At 30.8% G+C, this 17686-nt stretch overlaps 1 protein-coding gene across 3 annotated transcripts in view; it reads left to right on the top strand.

Annotated features, from left to right (window-relative positions):
• The first annotated feature begins 307 nt into the window (after nt 1–307).
• The window catches only part of spen (split ends), a 136122-nt gene continuing 118743 nt past the window's right edge, over nt 308–17686 (top strand). For 2 of the 3 annotated variants that reach the window (XM_065501157.1, XM_065501159.1), the window contains exons 1-2: nt 308–1693; nt 5856–6104. The gene's annotated coding sequence lies outside the window, so the exon portion shown is untranslated. The remainder of the gene's footprint in view (nt 1694–5855; nt 6105–17686) is intronic. The other variant, XM_065501158.1, reaches the window with a different exon arrangement.

Genomic DNA, 17686 nt, shown 5'->3' with positions numbered 1-17686 from the left:
TAATACATTAATGATTCCAATTTTTTATTAAAAAAATTATGCATATTCATTCCCCTGTTACTCACGATAAAGGATATACGAAATTATAAACTTTATATTTTTAAAAAAATTTCATAAAGAAAAGCAAGTTTTTATTACTGGTCTGCACGATTTTTGTTTATAAAAGAAGACAACACTGAAACTGAGAACAGCGGCGCAAGAGAACCAAATTTACTCTCCCTCTCTTGGTGAACAAAAAAAATGCGGTTTCTTTTTTTGCCAAGGCGCGCGCTCTCTGCTCTCTTCAATGCGACAGATACAATTTTTTGAATTTTCAATTTAGTCATTGAGTAAATCGCGATGAATATGCATCGTTAAGGACGGTTACGTACGCGTTTTTTCCCTCATAAATGAAGAAAAACAACAACCAACTATACAATAAAAGGTTTGTGTATGTAGTTATCTATCTATAACACTACATACACACAGATACAAATATGTACATACACATATATACAACAACAACAAGAAAATATTCATCAACAACAACTAAAAGAAGAATAATACAATAAAATAAAGAAAAATATATTCATATCTATAGTATATGTATAATTAAAACAATTTCAACAAAAAAAAAATACAACAGCAACAACAACTACATACAAGCAAAAGAAAATCTAATAAAAACAAATTACTACAAAAAATCTAAGAAATATTTAGAGAAAAATAAAAAGTATAAAGAAAATTAATTTATGTATAATTTAAATTGAAGAAAAAAATAAAAAATATAAAGTAAAAATAAAAAACAAAACAACAGCAAAATTTAATAGAAAATTAAGTAAATTAAATTACAAAATACGCAAGCAAAGTAAAGTAAAGTGAAGAGCAAGAAGTAAGAAAAATAATATGTATTTTGAAGAAATCAAGTAAAGAATAAAAGAAAGAAGCTGAGAAAATAAAAAAAATCAAGTAAAAATTTAATAAAAAATAATATTGTATTTTAAGTGTTAAAGTAGAAAAAATATTCAAATGAATAAAAATTGTCTAAATACAACAACAAAAATAAATTACAAAAAATTTAATAATAAATGAAAATAAAGATGAGAGTGCATTATTAAGCAAAATATGTAGAATGAAAGAAATTCAAAATTAATAATAAATACCACACAGAGAGAAAAAATATGTAATGAAATAAAAAGCTAATTCAAGAAAAAGTGAAAATACCTACCCATCTATCTATAATTTCCAAAAAAAAAGAAGCAAATCAATCATTAAAAATATTAATTAAATCATTTTTATTTCATTACAAATTTATGTTATTCAATTATATTTTTGTTTGTGTACCACCTACCTATCTACCTACCTATAAAAGAAAATATTATAATTTTTTTTTCTTATTAATTGTGATTGAAATTCTTATTTTAGTGAATGAAATTCACCCATAATCCAATGAAATGTTTAAAAAGAATTTGTAAATATAAAAAGAAGAAAATTTTAAATACAACTGCGTTTGTTTGTTGCGGTAGATTAATTCTGAACGAAAAGAAAAACTAACGTGTCTGAATAATAACGAGTTCGTTTTTAGCATCCTGGTCTGTTGGAGGTTTTGTTAAACTGAGGATTATATAAAACAGTTCAAAACCAGGACACTAAAAATATATATGTATATTGTATGTTTTTTTGCAACGCATCTAATAAAGGATTACTTTTAATGGTAAATTTTAAATTTCATTTTATAATAATACCACCTATTATACCTATTTAAAAAATTAAATGTAGAATTTTGTAAATTTGGAAATTCGTTTTTATAAAAATATATTTAAAAAAATTAAATATGTATTACTGTAAAAAGAATTTTGTAAAAAAAAATAAAAATCATTTAATAATTAAATGATTTTTAATTTTTCAGCTTATTAAATTTAATAATAGATTTATTTAAATATTTATTTAAATTTTTTTGAAATCTGAAAAATGTGTGTACCTATATTAACGTTTCAGAATAACTTTATACACTCTAAATGAGTGCTCCTATCTTCCCTTTTATACGTAGTTTGAAGAATGTTTACATTCAAATTTAAATATTTTGATTTGAAAATAGCCAGATACTATATTCATATTTTTTACTAAAGAAATTAAAGATTTTCTTTGCAAAAGTCAAAGGGAATTTCCAATGTTTTCCAATTTAATTTATATTTGTCTCAGTTGAATTCGTTGTATAGTCGCTTATGTTTTAATTTAACTTTCCAGTAAATAGTATTCTAAAAGCCTATCTCTTTAGCTATTTAAAATCTGTTACTTATCAGAGTTCTTAATAATTTAGAAGTTAAGGGTGTATTTATTTAAATCGCTCTACTTCTGTTTTTATACTAAAAACACGTTTATCGAGTTTATATACTAAAAATACGTTTTTATATGTATTAAAAACGAGTTTTTATATGTATTAAAACTGAGTTTTTATACTAAAAATACGTTTTTATATTAAAAACTAGTCTTTATACTAAAAACACGTTTTTACATTTTTGTTTGTTTTTTTTTATGTTTTTATATCAAAAATGAGTTTTTGTACTAAAAACCCGTTTTTATATTAAAAACCCGTTTTTATACTAAAAACCCGTTTTTATACTAAAAACCCGTTTTTATACTAAAAACCCGTTTTTATACTAAAAACCCGTTTTTATACTAAAAACCCGTTTTTATACTAAAAACCCGTTTTTATACTAAAAACCCGTTTTTATACTAAAAACCCGTTTTTATACTAAAAACCCGTTTTTATACTAAAAACCCGTTTTTATACTAAAAACCCGTTTTTATACTAAAAACCCGTTTTTATACTAAAAACCCGTTTTTATTCTCAAAACCCGTTTTTATACTAAAAACTCGTTTTTATACTACAAACCCGTTTTTATACTAAAAACCCGTTTTTATACTAAAAACCCGTTTTTATACTAAAAACCCGTTTTTATACTAAAAACCCGTTTTTATACTAAAAACCCGTTTTTATACTAAAAACCCTTTTTTATGCTAAAACCCGTTTTTGTATTAAAAACGAGATTTTATAGTAAAAACGTGTTTTTATACCCGTTTTTATACTAAAAATCCATTTTAGTACTAAAAACCAGTTTATGCTAAAAAGGAGTTTTAATACTAAAAATGTGTTTTTATACTAAAAATGTGTTTTTATACTAAAAATGTGTTTTTATACTAAAAATGTGTTTTTATACTAAAAACGTGTTTTATAATAAAAAAGTGTTTTTATACTAAAAACGTGTTTTTATATTAAAAACGTTTTTTTATATTAAAAACGTTTGTTTATATTAAACCCGTTTTTGTATTAAAAACGAGATTTTATAGTAAAAACGTGTTTTTATACCCGTTTTTATACTAAAAATCCATTTTTGTAGTTTATAATAACGTGTTTTTATACTAAAAACCCTTTTTTATGCTAAAAACCCGTTTTTGTATTAAAAACGAGATTTTATAGTAAAAACGTGTTTTTATACCCGTTTTTATACTAAAAATCCATTTTAGTACTAAAAACCAGTTTATGCTAAAAAGGAGTTTTTATACTAAAAAGGAGATTTTATACTAAAAATGTGTTTTTATACTAAAAACGTGTTTTATAATAAAAAAGTGTTTTTATACTAAAAACGTTTTTTTATATTAAAAACGTTTTTTTATATTAAAAACGTTTTTTTATATTAAAAACGAAATTTTTACTAAAAACGAGATTTTATACTGAAAACATGTTTTTATACAAAAAACACGTATTTATTCTAAAAAAACATTTTTATACTAAAAACCAGTTGCCATACTAGAAAAGGTTTATAAACTACAAAGCCAGTTACTATACTAGAAAATGTTTTTTATATTCTAGAAAATCAATTGTATACTAAAAAACCGTTTTCATACTAAAATCGTTTCTGTACTAAAGAACAGTCCTATACTAAAAAATACTTTTCTGTAGTGAAAAACTATTTCTATACTAAAGAACCGTTTTTATAATAATCAGGCCTGTCACACATTTGGTTCGGAATGGTTTTATTCCGATCGATTTCGTTTTAGGTTCTTCAGATTCCGTGTAACTTATTAATTCAAAAAATATTTAATAATACCATATTTCTGTTTACTCGTTTTTGAACAAAAATCCGTTTTTAAGCTAAAAAACCGTTTTTATACTAGAAAACTGTTTAAGTAAGAGAGCTATATTCGATTGTGCCGAATCTTATATAGCCCTTCATCATCAAATAAAAATTTTAAATTTTATTTTTAAGCATTTTTTTTTATTTTATTAGTGAAAACAATTTGTTTTTTTTTTTAAATTTATTTGTGAAAAAATACTTATACAAAAAAATTTTTTTGTGAAAAAAAAAATCGAGTTTATTTTTCCCGAGTTTGACCAATTATAGGTTGACTTATTTGCGCTTTTGCAAATGTCTTTGAAATTTCTAGATATCCAAACTGTCTATATTAATGACTAAACAATCGAGATATACATAGATAAAAAATTGAGGTAGTCGTGGGTTTTTGCTCATTTTTCAGTATTTATGGACCGATTTTCTTGATTATAAATACCAACCAAACCGGGTCTATGTCAGATATATTGATGTATGAATTATGTTTATAAGTTATTTGGGGAGCTACGGAAAGTTTATTTCAACATACAGACGGACATATGGACATGACTATATCGACTGCGCTATCTAAACCGATCCAGAATATACATATATACTTTGTGGGTCACAAATGAAAAATGGAATGACACTCATGGTGACGGATATAAAAAGAAGTCTTCTAATGATTCGTTCTAATTCTCAAGATCCAGAAAAATACTAATAAATACCTACCAATATGTTGTTATTTTTCACAAAAAAAACATGTTTATTTTTGTGCCCAAAATATCCGTTTTTCGATTTTTCTCCGAAAAACAAAGGGGGTCTTTTAAATAGGATAAGTAATGAGACACATATGTACATAAAAAAATAACGAAAAATAAAATTTCCATATTATTTTTAAGGCCTATAAGTTTCATAATATTCTTTACAAAATATAGATAGCACCTCCAAACTGTATTTAAATAAATGGTTAATTTCAAAATTTATGTTATTTAAATTTTATTAATGTACAAATTGATTTAATATAAAATAAAATTGACAAATGACCAATATCAAATTAGAAATCAGTAAAGGTTATAAGTTCACATAATGATTTTGTTCTAAAGAATTTGCGCTTTAAACCAATTATTCTAAAAAAGTTTTAATTTAAAAACCTCAAGATCTCAATAAAGAATTCTGAATTTAATCTGTTTTAATAGCAATATTTTTTAAGATTTTAGGTTTATAGTATTGAAAAAAATAGAAAAATATGAAAAATTAAAATGGATTTATTTCAATTACATAGTTTATTTCTAAAAAATTAAATAAAATAATGAATTCTTCAAAATTTTCTCATGATATTTCCCTTGCAAATAAATTTTTTAGGAAATCTGTTCAAAGTCATGAACATTCAATAGGTATAAAATTATTTTTCAGCCACAATTCAGCAAACTGAAATAATGTTTGAAATTCAATATTTTTTTTTTCTAAAAAAATTTTTTCCAAAAAAAATAAAAATTTTTAAAAAAATTTTAATAATTTTAAGCCATATTTCAATAAACAAAAAAAATTATTTAAAATTCAATAAATTTTTTTTTTAAATTTTTGTAAAATATTTAAAAAAAATATTTTTAAAAGAAATTTAATATTTTTAAGTAGATTTTCTTAAAAAAAAAATTATAGAAATTTTATTTTCTAATAGATTTTAATAATTTTATTTTAAAATTAAAAAAAATAAATTTTAATATTTTTAATAAAATTTCATTTTCAATCTTATTTTTTCAGCTTAAAAACTACTACACCCAAAAAAAGGAATAACACAACAAAACCACAACAGAATATAGAAAAAAAACTTGAAAAATTCGAAAATCGGGCGCGTCTCATAACGATCGAACACATGAAAAAGGTGCTGAAATAACGGTCGGTTCGGAAAAAGTCATTTTTAAAAATGTCGCCTAAAAAGTCTATAACAAAAAAGTGAGCAAAGTTATAAAACGGTTATAAATTTTTGGTGAAATAAAGTGTATATAAAAAGTAAGTAGCTATTTACATACATATTTTTGAAAAAAACAAGTGTTATTTAAAAAAAAAATATTTAGTAAAAACTAATCAATAAACGAAAAAAAAAAATTCTAACTAACAGTGGAAAAAAACCAAAGACCCAAAAAAACTCAACCAACCAGCCATGTTGCGAGCTAAACAACAATTAAATAAAACACTCATAAAAATTAAAAAAAAAAATTAGAAAAAATTGAAAATACTCTTTCTTTATAAAGAAAAAAACGTCTGACAACGAGCAACAACAGTGAACGATTAAAGAATCAACAAAAATGGCACAATCAAGAAAACAAAAATTTCATATTAAAAAAAACACATACTCGAATACACAGATACATACAATGAGGGTTAAGCTACAGCAAATACCTACCACTTCTGCTGTAGTAAAGCACAGATGGGCTGGCTGGCTACAAAGAAAGCCACATAAATTCAAATCCATACATAGCAGCAGCAGCAGCAGTATGAATGTGTATTGTATTTTATCTGTGTAATACATGACAAAATAAAGGTGTATGATGGTGAATAAAGCAGCAACGACAAAAATACAAACTTATATTTTATTTGTATTACACACACACACGCACACAAAAGAAAGAAAATAAAAATTCGTAATAAGAAATTAAATAAATAAACCCTACCAGATAGATGCCAGCATTAAACTAAAGAGAATTATTAAAATACAGCAAAAACAACCATTAACAAACAGTGACAGCTCCCCCATAGCACTTTAAAAAAAGAGGGTACAAATAACAACAACTACAACGACAAACAGGGAATATTAAATGATTTCCCTATACAAACAGAAAATAACAATAAAATCCCCATACTTTTTTTATACAAGAAAACATTTACTGCATTAAAACAAACATCACACACAGCTACATACTACATCCTACAAAACCCCTCTCCCATTTATTCGTAGATACACTCACTCATTCATTCACTCCTCTTACTCACTCACTCACTCATTTTTCATGTGGCCAGAGATAAAGTTGAAAAACTACTTTGTTTTGTTTGGTTTTTTTCTTCAGTGTTTTATTTTTACACGAAAACGAAAGAGTCAGACTTATGTGCTTGTTTAAAGTGCAAAAGAGAAATAAAAACAATAGAGAGTCTTTAATACATAATCAAGCAAACTAAAAAGAATAGTATGTATGGCTGAGTGTGTGTGCTTTAGTATCTGTGTAGTATTGTAGTTAATGACGACAAAAAAAAGAAGAAACAAAACAACATCACCAATATCAACCATACACAGTAATCATCAAATAATATCAAACTGAATAAAAAAAACTAGCAAAACTACTTGCCACAGTTGTCGTCGTTGTTGTAGCTGTAGCCATTATTGTTTTTTTTTTTTTGCTTTACAATTTTTGCAAGTGTAGTGTGAGTGTGTTTTCCCCCCCTTCTCAGCTGTACTTTCCAAAGCACCATCAAAAGAGTTCTTATAAACACTGGGGTTAACACAAAAAATAACTTGGAAAAAATCATTAAAATCTGAAAACAAAAAATTAATTTTTATTACTAAGTTCACCTCACGAAATCACTCAAGTTATAAAAACAATTTAAGCTAGTTTAAAGCCCTTCTTAGTTCAGAAAGACAGTTTCTTAATAGCCGAGATGTCGCTCAACATGAGCAGGACACTGAGAGATAATACGTTGATGCGCCCATTAAAAACTCCTTCAGAAGTTGTTGTCAGAGCATTTTGTATATTACAGTGGCAATCGTCTGAGATTATTTTTACGCCCATTCATCAATCATATTCCATAAAGTGACAAAGTATCCTCCAAATATGACTAGTTCTCTTCATGTCGTGCAAATCATACTAACATGACAAGACGTTGTCCAAGCTAAACCAGAGATCAAATAAGATTTAGAAGACATTTTGATTGGCGCAAGACTGTTCACGTTGATATCAATGGTAGACATCTAGCAATCGTTTTTGCTGATAAATTTTTGATTAGTCAACTTCTCAATTATTTTCCAAAATTGTAGAATGCAATTACCACATTCGTGATCCAATAAATCTTATAACCTTAACAATAAACTAACAAATTCATTCGACAAAATATTTCATATTCCGGAGGATCTAACCATATATCGCACTGGTTCCTCTAAAGAGCGTCACCTAAAAATTTTTCAATTTTCACTTTTTGCTAGAAATCGATGTGCAGTGGTCATATGTACCCACTGTAAAAATCTGCTATCATTTTCTCTACTCTTTCGCCAAAAAATACAGTTGTAGCCGTTAAGTCGTTTCATTGTAATGTATTGAAAAAAAAAAAATATTTTTTTTTGCTTCTACTGAACATTTTAAACTTTTGAGTTGGCGCTCTTTAGAGGAACCAGTGCCATATGCTGATGAATGGCATAATCATAATATAGGATGGTTGTCAATACATAGTTCGCTAACTTTTAATTTTGAGGTTCAGCTATCTTGATCTTTTCTGCATCATCAATTTCACTATGGTCGAGGGTTTGCCTCTTCCTCGACTTCTTGGGGCATTCCTTGAAATTTTCATCTTAGATACGACTTCGTAGGATCGTTACACATGAACACTTCAAACTTGCATTGTAGAGTACTGTGAAATCAGATTGCTGAGTTCATTGTCATCACCTTTCATATGCATCCGAAGGCTAAAGTGATAAAGCCATTGAATCTTGGGCCCATCCCACATTTCTGCCTCCATAAAGCTTCCAAAACCCCTTAATAGTATATGTATTGTCAGCGCCTTGTAGATTACAGAGTAGACATGGAGTGGAGATCAACGTCACAGTCAAAGCCTTTGGTTTGCAGTTTGCATTCCAAGAATTTCTATCAGCGTCGTAAAGAGAAAGAGCTGATCACTTCAATCTTGCATTGTGGAGTACTGTGAAAACGGATTGCTGAGTTCATTGTCATCTCCTCTCATATGAATCCGAAGAATAATGTGATAAAGCCATTAAAGTATATTCACCAATCTTGGACCCATCCCACATTTCTGGCTTCATAAAGCTTGCAGAACCCCTCAATAATCAGCGCCTTTCGTATATATGGATTGGAAGTTAACGTGATAAGCATATAATTAAAGCCTTTGGATCGAAGTTTGCATTCCATTCCAAGAATTTCTGTCAGTGTTTTAAAGAGAAGTTGGTGAACATTTCAACCTTGCATTGTGGAGTCAGTGAAAACGGATTGCTATGTTCATTGTCATTTCATTCCATACGAATCCGGAGGATAATGTGATAAAGCCTTTGAAGTATACCCATGAATATTGTATCCATCCCACATTTCTGCCTTCATAAAGCTTCCAGAACCCCTCCTTGTGGATTACAGGTAGACATGGATTGGAGACTGGGGTCCATCCCACATTTAGCTTTCACAAAGCTTCCAGAACGCCTCCATAGTCTACGTATTGTCAACAGCTGGTGGATAACAGATTAGACGAAGGCCATCAACATCTTTTTTCCTACAAAATCTATTGGATATTAGTTATCCAAAGCATCGGTTTGTATGATAATGGATTTTACAACAAGCTGTGTATGGGTGATGGAAGAAATTAATGATTTATTTGAAAGGCTCATGTACTTCCTATGAAATTTTACATCGTTCAAAAGTGCATCGCATGGTGGCACGGAACAGAGAGCCCCAATTTTCCACGACTCTGCCGTGTATTGATCCGGCTGAATTTGATCGATGACCTGTATTGTGTTGGCATTTAGTTGATCTGCTTTTTAGAATAGTCTTGCAGATAATCCTTCAAATAGCACGATCTTGGTGGTGAATTCACTTCCCCTCAGCGAGAGATAACCATACCCTGAAATCGTTAATTCAGAATGTCCAATGTTAGAACCACATGTCGTCTACTTCCATATTGTTCAATTCGGTCCAAAAAGAAATTGGCCCGGTGGTCGACGTGGAAGACGTAAGGATAGAAGATGTCGCCAAACCAAAATCCAGAACAAACACTAAGTATTTGTGGATGCATTGCCACCTTTTGAACCTGGTGTGGTTTGTTGTCGTCCTATATACGGAAATTTAGCTTGTTAATATATAGCCATTCATCTCAAAATGTATCAAAATATATGTGGAAATACTGATCAATGATGTCGCCATCCCAAAATCCTCATTGAACAGTAAATTTGTGTGGATGCTGTACCAAGAGCTGAACCTCATATGGGTTGTGGCGTCGTCTGATATACGATAATTTTGATTGTTGGTAACGATTACATCTCGAACGAGCTGAGCAACATGGCTGTCAACAAAGATCCGTTATAAGAAAACCCTCCAGTTAAGGATCTCTGGGGGGTTTTCTTATAACGCTCCAGAGATCCTTTCAAGACGTAATTAATTCTTCTCGCAGTGATGGCTCCAAGATTCGAAATAGTGACAATTCGATAGTTTCAAAAGCCACCAGACTCCTTTGTGCCTTTCAATACATGATTAAAAAATGCCTGAATTCTCCTCGCAGTGATGGCTCCAAGTTTCGAAATATCGAGAATTCGAGTTGCGTCAATCAATCCCCTTAAGACGATTATGGTGAAGTGAAGATGTCTTTAATCTATGGCCCAGCTAAAACGCTATCGTATAGGTTTAAGACTGATTAATCATCTAAATCCTAATCAACTGAATCTAGTTTATTTAAGAAGCGTAAGTCACAATTCAATTCGTATTGTTTTAACTATTTGAGTTTGTTACGGGTGTGAAACGTGGAAAGTCACTGAGTACTTAACAACAAAACTACAAGTGTTTGTAAATAAATGTCTGCGGAAAATAAACAAAATATTTTTCCCAAATCGTATCACAAACGCAGACCTGCTGTCAATTAACAACCAAACTCCCGTCGTTCACGAAATCCGCTATTGCAAATTGTCGTGCATTGGCCACACGCTGCTTCAAGACAACATAGAAAAGGCCAGTTTACAGGGGTATTCTCAAGGTAGTCGAAATGTGGGACGACAACGAACAACATAGAGAAGATCTGTAGAAGCTGAGCGGAGGACTTACATGGTCTCAAATCAAACATATGGCACAAAAGAGAAAACGATGGAGAGCCTTCGAAAACATGTTCCCCTATCATATGAATATTAAATTCCTATTCGATATTGTATGGTACGATTATATCGCAAGAAGCTTCTTCTTTGGAGGAGAAAAAAAATTTAACTTAATCAAGGCTTTAGTATTGTTCAGGTGGCGTTTAAATTTATTGTTTAAAACACTGTGCATGATTCTTATATAGTCATAATACCAACCATCCATACTTTTAGTTAGTTTCTCGTTGTTGCTGTTGTAGTTCAACAGCAGATTTTTGCTGTTGTAGTTTATACAAACTATTCGATGTATGTAATGTTGGCGTATTTTTTTTTATCAGTCGGTCACGTATACACTATCGCTTTTAGGAAAAAAAAACAATTTTGTAAAAAAAACACAGTGTAGTTTTGTAGCCAATCCATAACCCAACCATTTTTGTTTATCTAATGGCATTGCACTACACTACACAACTTTATTTTCATGACTGACAATATACATATATTCTCTCACATACAGAAATAACTTTGGCATCCTTAACCATACCACCAACCCATCCCAGCCCAAACAGTCAACCCGCCAGTCAGACACGACATCCAGTCATCCATCCAACCAGCCATATACCTACTATATATTTCTTTTTTTTCATTTTGCTAGTAATATTTGTAATTGAAGTAGTTGCTGCTTAGCTCACACACTCAGTCGCACAGAGAGCAGCAACTACAATGAAGAAGAAACTACAGAAAAAGCAGCAGCAAATGTTCGCAATAGCATTGTGAAAAATTTAAGTAATAAAATATGAAAAGAAGAAAAAATTGAAATAGAAGTTTAAGCTAAAGACATAATGAAGAAGTAGTAGAAGAAGTTGTGGTGGAAGAAACAAAAAACTTCTAGCTTTTATTACTACTTTGTTGCGCGTTCCAAAACCATTCAAGCAAACGACAGAGCGACCGACCAACCAACCAACCATCCAACCTTTCGGTATTAGTAGTAGTTCTTCTTTATTATATTCTATTCCTCATACTTTAGCCATATACGAGTTCTTCATCATTCATACATACATACATTCATAGAAACATTATTTATTTTGTTTTTTTGCTGTTTTCTGTTCGTATATGAACATTTTTAAATGTATGTATCTAGATATTGTATATATTTATACCAGAAATGGTTATATACATCCGTAGATACAGAATGTATCTTATAAATACACACACTCGTTTACTCTCGTACTCCGTATATATCAATTTAATGAATCCCCACAATAATAACGTTCATTTATTTTCACACACCAGAAAGACAGCAACTCAAAACCTTTAAGTTGGATGGTTTTTTTTTTTTTTTTGGTCTTCTTGTATAATAAAAGTACATAAATAAAAATGCAAAAAATTGCTCTCAAGCTAAAGAAAATCGTATATTTAATCTTTGACAATATAAAAAATTTATATTGTAAAAACCTTAAATGGGGTGGTTGAGTTCTCCTACCGGGCAACATGTCAGTCAAGTCATTGTTTGTAGAATATTTTCTTTAATATAAATAGCTGGAGTTTTTTTTTCTTTTTTTGTAAGAAAATTCTTGAGATTCTTTGTAGGGAAAAAAGGTTTTTAGAATTAAGTAAAAATTATACGAGCATGATATGAAGACAATGGAATATAATGAATATTATTAAGCTGGGAGTTAAGTTTAGTTTAATAAAACTTAATAGCTGATTTGGGACAAGCAGGAGTAAGGAACTAAATTCATAGTTTTTCTTAAACTCAATTTATATTTAGTATAAGAAAACTCTACAGCTAATTTGAGATGTGCAGAAGTAATGTATAGTTTCCTGCCAATTAATCTGAAGTTTATCTTAAGCTTTAATGAAAAAACTGGCATTAACTTATGTTTAATAAAAGTAAATAGTAAAGGAAAGACTTTCTTTGCCTTTACAACAGCTCCATGGCATTTTGACACGGAAGACAAAGATCGTCCAGGCCAGTCAAAAGTTTGATGACCAAGAATTGAAGGCATTACTTCAGGAAGATTATTGTAAAACTCAACAAGAGCTTGCAAAATCATTGGTAGCTGTTCAAGAAGCAATTTGAAAACGTTTGAGAGCAGCAGGATTCATTCTAAAGCAGGGAAATGGGGTACCATAATAATTGAAGCCAAAATACGATTTTGCATGTCCGAAATGATGCTTGAACTCTATAAAAGAAAATAATTTTTGCACCGAATTATTACTTGCGATGAAAAATGGATCCATTACAATATAGCCGGATAGACACCAAATCCAAATATCCATGGGGTTAAGGTAATGATCTGTATTTGGTGGGAGCAAAAGGGTCCTATCTATTATGAGCTGCTGAACTCTAGCCAAATTATCATATTTAACCTGTAACGAACGCAACAAGAATATGCTGCCAGACATGAAACCGTAATATGCCAAATGTTGCAATACCTATTTAGAATGAAGTGGTTGGGAAGTTTTGCTTTATAGTCCAAACCATACCCCATCCGACTACTACATATTTGTTTCGATAGATGCAGAACGCCCTCTCTGGGAAACGTTTCACTTTGGAACAGAGTATCCAACTGTAGACTTGTTATTTAAACCGAAATATTACTTAAGCTACCCCTCAATTTAAAAATATAATTGTAAATCTATGTGGTCAGAAAAGTACAATTTTCAATGACCCTACCACATAAATCCGGTTAATATTTGAGGCCTTTAAATGCATATTTCATTGCCTTCGCTTAATCCTTCAAGAAAAAGGGATCAAATGGAATCAAATCTTGTGATATTGGTGGCCAATTCATGTCAACATCGCGAGAGATAACTATATACGAAGATCTATGGACAATCTCGGTTAAAAATCATCACCAGAATGTAACTTGGAAATGCTACCAACTAGTGAACCTCGTGTAACAGTTTACTTGTTGCTGAAGATGAAGTTTGCGCTAACGAACAGTCATTTGTACAAGTGTGTTCAAGATTAACGTGTGTACCTGTCCAAAAGCCTAATCGCACGGTGCTCTCAACACCGGATAGAAGTAAATACGTCTATCACCGCCTTACAAGGACCACACAATTGGCCACTTCTTGCACATTAACTGCACAGATCAATGTACAAACCGCTAGCTCGGGCTATCTAATTGCTGCCATCCATAACTACTCAAATAGCAATCCCAGGACAAATATCAAAGCAGCTATATCCGGCCTGATAAACCAGTGTGAACCTCGTGTGACAAGGTGTGACGAACTGTCATTTGTACAAGTGTGTTGAAGATTAACGTGCATACCTGCCCAAAAGCGTAATCGCACGGTGCTCCCAACACCGGATAGAAGTAAATACGTCTATCACCGCCTTGCAAGGACCACACAATTGGCCACTTCTTGCACATTAACTGCACAGATCAATGCACAAACCCCTAGCTCGGGCTATCTAATCACTGCCATCCATAGCTAGCTAGTCAAATAGCAATCCCAGGATAAATATCAAAGAAACTATATCCGGCCTGATAAACCAGTGTGAACCTCGTGTGACAAGGTTTAACGTGCGTACATGCCCAAAAGCCTAATAGCGCAGTGCTTCCAACACCGGATAGAAGTAAAAGCGTGTGACTTAATTTACACACAATTTGCATATTTTCGTATATTGACTGCACAGATCAATGAACAAGCTCCTTGCTCGGGCTATCTAATCCCCGCCATCTCATAGCTCATCTAGTCAACAAGATAGGAGACCAATTGCCAGAGTTCATCAGCGCAAGTTTTGATTAACACCAGCGACCTATAAATACCAAGCCGTTATTATTAACGTGGGCCCCCACAACACACCGTTAACAACGATCGAAAGCTATGTTCTAGCCCATGTACCACGAACGCCACCCAATCCAGCACATTAATACCACATGGCTCTGTTGTGTTCAGCAACAGCTCCTATTAGGATTCGGCTGTTCGAAATTTGTCGTAAAGGTCAAACATCAGTCATTAAACCAATCCTCTACCCGCTTTGGGTAGACAGACAGGACAAAGTCCTGGAGCTCACTGGATCCCCGCTAGATAAAGACTCTAGTAGGCTTCGAATTTAAAAAAAATTTCTAAGCAGTTGTAATACGACATTTCTATGGAGCAAATATTGGCAAATTTTAAGCATACTTCGCTTTTAGCACTAATAATGGATAAATCCAAAATTGTAGCATCGGAGTCTGCTTTCCAACTTTCTTGTGGTTAAGAATCTGTCTATATGACACTAACTCCATTCCTCGATTTTTGGAGGAGTTTAAAGTTGTGCGAATATGTGGGAAATGAAGTATGGAAATCAAGGAATTTGATTCATAAATGAGCATTGCATTTTGCCTATCCTGTTAACGGTGCATTTTAAGGAAGTTATGGCACTCAATGAATTCGATTTTTAAATCTATAGTAGGTGATAGGAGGGACTTCCTATCTATCTGTCCGATTAAAGGTATAAGAGGAAATGCTCTCGAATATTAAATATTGTGAGCATATGATAGATCTTTTGGGGACTAAGAAGACATAAGGATTGTTGGGATATACATATTAGACATGATAAAAATGCAATCCCATGAAAATTGGATTTTCGCTCTGGAACGATTAAAGTCTCAACCCAAAGATTGGTTTAACGGTTCAAAAGAAAAAGCATTCGAATATTTAATATTGTGATCATATGATGGATCTTTGTACGATTATTTGGGGATTGAGAAGAGATAAGGATTGTTGGGGTCCTGGGATATACATATTAAACATGATACGAAATGCAATACCATGACAATTAGATCTTCACTCTGGAACGATCCAAGTCTCAATCCAAAGATTGTTATATTAAGTGGTAATTTTGTCACTAGGTGGAACTTTAGACAATAAGAACATATGAACACTTTTCACTTCCATAGGGTACTCTAAAATATGAACTTAGTGAACTAAGCTGTTCATATTTTAAAATATGAACAATATGACCTATATCATCTATCTACACAGAGTTGAAATCTAAATCAACGGATAGTAACTAAATTCTACTGCTTAATAATTTTTTGACTTCCCTAGCTGTTGATGGGAATTAGATGCCATTCGCAAATATGAACAATCTTGCAAAAGTGATCGGACCTGGTTTTAATTAGTTCATATTATCGCAAGTGCACTGTATTTATGATGTTATTCTTAATGAAATTTTTATTTTATCAAAGGATTATAAAACAAAAATTCCATACAAAATTTGTTTAATAAACTTTTGATCAAAATAGTAACAGATGGGGAAACTAGGTTCTTACGAACCCAAGAGAAGGATGTGAACGAATTAATCTTAAACAAAATAGACGTATTTTAAACTTCTAATATTGATGTGAGCAATGCACAAATGGAAAATATGTAGTCTCTTCCAGACTAAACAGATTTCAGTCTAAATTCGTCTGTATTATTCAGTAAATTTCACAACTGTTTAAATAAGTACATAGGTACTCATTTTGATTTAATAGCTGCCAAACAAATATTTTAATAAACTCTCTTAAAACAAATTTCAAAATTTTCAAGCAGCAATAATTACTGCTTAAAACTTAAAAAAAAAAGATCGTTAACAATCATTGCAGTGGTCCAAAAATCGCCCATTAAATAAAGAGAAGAACAGAAGAAAAAAAAAACCGAAATTGCCTGCAGTGCTTCAATTACAAAAGCAAAATTGTTGTCAGCTTATAAACAGCACTCGTACGACTAAAAACTAATTTTCGCTTGAAGTGCAAAGAAACCTTTCAATGTGAATTTTGTTGAACAGAAAACATTAAATTTACAAATAAAAAAAAAATGAAAACAGACTCCCTCCGATGACGATGAGGTTGTTTATGATGATGATGATGAAAAAGCAGCAAAAACAGAACAAAATAAATAAAAATATCTACCAAAAACATTTAAAAAAAAATCCAACTGAAAAAGACGCACCTAGTTATTGAAAAAATATATACAAACCATTAAACTACAAGATACAAAATAAATTGTAGCTTTTGTAATAACAAGAACTACAACAATATTGTAGCATAAACATACACACATAAACATAACCATAGAAATGCGAAAAACAAACACCTTTATACAACAACTACAACAACAATCGTATAAAAACAAAATAAACACATTTTGTAAACACAATGGAAAATACAGCATGTTTTAAGGGAGCTACAGAGTGAGAAGAGCAAGAGAGTGTGTTTATTTTGTTTGTTGGTTTGTTGTTGTCTAGAGTTTGCGCATTGAGTTCAAACTACAAAAACACATTTGTGTTTATGTTGCAAAGCTACTACTTTAAGTTTTTGTTGCTGCTGCTGCTGTTTCTGTTGCTTTTATTATCGACTTTCATCAAAGTAAAGCTACAATTTTCCTTACAATGCTAGTAATGTACTAAGTATTTGTGTGTGTGTGTATTTTGTTGTTTTTTTTTAATGAATTTTTATATAACGTTAACGTCACTTGGTTTTGCTGTTTTTATTTTGTTTAACTGCCAGCCAAACGTGCTAACTGCGTTTCGAATCGATAATTTTGTTTTCTCGTCCAGGTACGAGGG

Source organism: Calliphora vicina, chromosome 2, assembly GCF_958450345.1.
Source record: "Calliphora vicina chromosome 2, idCalVici1.1, whole genome shotgun sequence".
NCBI lineage: Eukaryota > Metazoa > Arthropoda > Insecta > Diptera > Calliphoridae > Calliphora > Calliphora vicina.
Note: the sequence above shows the minus strand (reverse complement) of the source record. Positions and strands in the feature narration are given on the sequence as shown.